This window comes from Lytechinus pictus, chromosome 14, assembly GCF_037042905.1.
Source record: "Lytechinus pictus isolate F3 Inbred chromosome 14, Lp3.0, whole genome shotgun sequence".
NCBI classification, from domain to species: domain Eukaryota; kingdom Metazoa; phylum Echinodermata; class Echinoidea; order Temnopleuroida; family Toxopneustidae; genus Lytechinus; species Lytechinus pictus.
Window position 1 is genome coordinate 5265041 of NC_087258.1, and position 4952 is coordinate 5269992.

The following is a 4952-nucleotide window of genomic DNA, read 5'->3' on the forward strand; positions in this document are numbered from 1 at the left end:
TACTTGATACTAGATCCCAGGGGCGTCAATCCATTTTTAGATGGGGGGTGCAAAATCATGAATTCACGTTTCAAAGGCGGTGAAAGGCGCGCTCGATCACACACAACAAACAAACTCACGCACTCACACACTCACCCCCTCCCCCCACACACAAAATCACACACATATACATATCGGTAGGCCTATATATATATATATATATATATATATATATATACAGTGCGTATCAAAAAAAGTTTACACTTAGAAAAAATCCTGTAAAATTATACATTTGTAATATCCTGAAGATTTTTCCACATTTTAACATTGGTACAGATCCATTTAAGCAAGTGACGATGTAACTGTCGAAAAATATTTTCGCTTGAGTGAGCACCACTTACTTTTGAAAAGTTAGGGAAAATTGATTTGCGCAGAACTTTGAAATTGTTATGTGAATAAAAGTAGACCTTAATCATGAAGAACACTTTGAATTCAGCTAGTAAAATTGATTGAAGATATCTTTTACCTTTTTAACTTGTTTCCTTACCCAAAAGACTTCGAAGAGTGCATTGCACCCCACCCCACTCCCCCACACCGAGGTCATCGTGACGATATTTGCTTAACACTGAGCTGTGATTTACATGAAATGGCTTAGGCTTGATTTTCATTTTGTGAATCATTGTCAAGCTTAGAAAAAGTGTGAAGAAACAAGTATTAAATGAAAAATAAAATGTAAACCCACTTTAAATGATAAAAACTTTGTGAAAAAATGCTGGAGATGTCTGATATAAACTTTTGTTCAGATTTAGTTATGTCCTCAGATCCAGCTGGCACAAAAAGGGTAAAGGTTGTGCATACTAAGTGTTGAAATTTCAATTTGGGTGGCAAAATTGTTACAAAATACTTGAAAGTATCCATTTATTACAATTGACAAAAAGTGCAATGGAAAATGTATGAAAAATGTATCGCAGGGTAAGTTTGATTTTGCCCTTTCCCCTTGACCCAGCGTGTAAACAAGCATTTCTGCGAGCTTTACAAAATGGAAAGTGCTCACTCAAGTGTAACATTCTGTCAAAACTATTACTTACATTGGATAGATGAGACCCAAACCCAAGATTATATGTGAAATAATACCCACATGTTATTTATTTTTTAATTCCCAGGGCTTTTTCAAAGTGTAAACTTTTTTTTGATACGCCCTGTATATATATATATATATATATATATATATATATATATATATATATATATATATATATATATATGTGTGTATATATATAAATATATATACACACAGTTGAGGCCAAAAGTTTACATACACTCATGATGATGTTTGGCAAGTGTCAACTTTTCTTTGAATTTCCTGGGTGTATGTGGACTTCTGGCCTCAACTGTATATATATATATATATATATATATATATATATATATATACATATATATATATATATATATATATATATATATACGAGTTGTGTATCTCAATCTCGCTTACCGATTTCTGTGTAACATTACAATCTCATTTTATTTTTTCACATCCGGAATTATGGGGGAGCAAACGTTATGTTTGCCCCCCATATTTTCATTGGTGGGGCGATCGCCCCCCCCCCCTGCCCCCAGGATCGACGCCTCTGCTAGATCCCATATACCATTTATATCCTACACACTAAGAAATTCGGGTTCAATTTTACACCCCTAGGGATGCACAAGCTTGTCCCTATACGAGTATCCCTAACGGTACACACGTACACCCCGAATAGGGGTGTACAGTGTGCACCCCTATCTGGGGTGTCCATTTGCACCTTAGATGGTGTACACGTCCAGAGGCGTCGATCCTGGGGGGGGGGGCAGGGGGGGGGGGGCGATCGCCCCACCAATGAAAATATTGGGGGGCAAACATATCGTTTTGCCCCCCCCCCCCCAATAATTCCGCTGATGTGTAAAAATAAAATAAGATTGTAATGTTACACAGAATTCAGCAAGCGATATTGAGATACCAACTCGTTCTTTATTCAAAATTGTGCTCAAAATGTCCGCTTTTTAGATTGGAATATAAAAATTTTCAGCTCGCACTTCGCGCTCGCATCATTTATGTAGCAAAAACCCATACTTTTCATGATTAAATATAGGTGATGAGAATGTCCAGTTTTCAGTACTGAACCTCAACAGAACCCCCGCTTCGATTTGCAATAATCTTTTGTTGGATATATATCTTGTTCTTAATCAAAAAATGTCCGTTAAACTGTTTTTTTTTAGATCGAAATATCAAAATTTACAGCTCGCGCTTCGCGCTCGCATCTACTGTTCTTTTAGATACCCATCTTAATCATTGGTACCAAAAATGCTTAGAATACCAAGCTTTCAGGCTAGAATATAGTGAAATTTCAGCTCGCTCTCGGCACTCGCATTATCTGTGTAGTGAGATACATGTCTCCTCATGAGTTACTATACAAACAATCCTAAACAGGTACCCTTTTTCCTGTTTTCATGTTAGTATACTAAAAAATTTCAGCTCGCGGTTCGCGCTAGAATTAACTTGTTGGTGAGATATAAGTCTCTTTCTAATGAGTCATATAAACATATATATATATATATATATATATATATATATATATATATATATATATATATATATATATATATATATATATATATATATTATACCTATGTGTGTGAGGGGGATGAGTTTGTTCGTTTTGTGTGATCGAGCGCCTTTGGAACGTTGATTCATGATTTTGCCCCCCCCCCCCAATCTGAAAAATGGATCGACGCCCCTGTACACGTCTACCCCTTAGTGTGCATAATGTACCCCCTCCTAAAATAAAAGATTGTCGAGACTCCTGATCCATTCACTTTCTGTATCGATTTTTTAGTACCTTAGTTGGGACTTGAATTCGCCTCGTTTTATCTGTAGTCAAGAATCTTCCCGCTCTGCCAACGAGAAAAGACGAGGTCTCTAGCGACATGATCCGATTATTTTTTGTTTACTTGTGCTGATGGTTGTGATTCAAGTAGCTTTATTTACTGTTTGGTGTAATCAAATGTGTTTTTAAAACAACTATCATCACATAATATTGCATATTTAACAAATCATTTCACTCAGGTAAAGTGTGGCGTTAGTGCATTGTTATTTCGGGTAATGTTCGATCGAAAATCAACTATATCTATACCATACGTCTATCAGCGAGACTGGTGGGGTTCAAAGAGTACAGGGTTGTACAACAGACACGGACTCTCGCAAAAGAGGTATTGCGAGGTGTACGCACGTATCGTACACCCCATTTGCACCGGGATTTCTTAGTGTGTATCACGCTATAGGTGTGGCAACATCGTGTGGATCGTTCATAAAAATTGTAGTTTTTATGTTGATTAGCATTTTATTATTAGATTATTTTCATTCTGGGCATTGGCCCGAACCGTGTACATAGTTTCAGTTGAAATGCTAAGTTCACAATACCATTTCCGTTATAGGAGAAACTTTGGTGTCATAACAATATTTCGTGAAAGCAAACAAAGACGCACGATATTTCAATACTATTCTCATATTAATCACTCTATCTATTTATATGTTCAACATGTTCAAAGATAATACTAAACGTCTTGATTTTAATGTCTAACGAAATTGACAGTTAATGTTTGTGATTCTATCAATAAATAAAATTAAACCAAGTATCATAAAAAAAACTTGTGTGAAGATCGCGATTTTAATTCCCGGTAGCTTTTCCTTGATACCTCGTTTCGACTGTGTCACACGATCCGTCACGAACGCCACGAATGACTTCGTAACTGATCGTGAAAATTTGTTTGCCATTCATTTTTTTCTACAATTAAGTACAATTGTCTCGACTGATCTTATACGATCCGATAAAATCATTACGAGGCGCGATAGCTCAGTCGGTAGAGCGGGGGTTTCGGATTCCGGTGACCCGGGTTTGATTCCAAAGTGGTGCGCTAGTGCCCTTTGGTAAGGCATTTATCCTCATTACCAGGTCCCTCGGAGAGGACCTTCAGCCGTTGGTCCCCTGGTTGCTTGCTTACAGGCATTCGTGGCCGTGCTTTCTTAGCAGTCAGGTAAACAACCTCGGTTTAATTACTTTACGATAAAAACCACCATTTCAATTGTGGCGCGAATAGTGAGGTATAAGGTATAAGCCAGGCGTACACTATTCGATCCTTTGCGATCCGAATTTCAAAGAAATTGTAATGGCATCAATACGCACATTTCCACCTATAAAATATTAACGATCAAAGTGATTTGAAATTGCAGTCTGTTTCCAACCCTCCCGAAGGGGATAAAAGCAAAATCAATTCCAAAACGTAATAACGTATTAATGGGTTGCGACTTGAAGCCGTTTACTATGGGAGCTCAAAAGTGCCACCGAGATGTTGAGATGAATATCTTGGGAAGTCGACATCATGATAGCAAAAGATCAGATGACAAGATCCCGGATCTCATCATGTCCTCATCTTTCAGAAGACATGATCAGATGACAAGATCCCGGATCTCATCATGTCGACATCTTTTAGAAGATATGATCAGATGACAAGATCCCGGATCTCGTCATGTCGACATCTTGTAGAAGAGATGATCAGATGACAAGATCCCGGATCTCGTCATGTCGACATCTTGTAGAAGAGATGATCAGATGACAAGATCCCGGATCTCGTCATGTCGACATCTTGTAGAAGAGATGATCAGATGACAAGATCCCGGATCTCATCATGTCGACATCTTGTAGAAGAGATGATCAGATGACAAGATCTTCGATCCATGATCATGTCATCTGATCATCTCTTCTAAACGATGTAGACATGAAGAGTGACGAGATCATGACATCTAATCATCTCTTCCACTGGATGTAGACATGACGAGATAGAAGATCTTGTCATCTGATCATCTCTTCTGAAAGATGTCGACATGACGAGATCCGGGATCTTGTCATCTGATCATCTCTTCTAAAACATGTCGACAT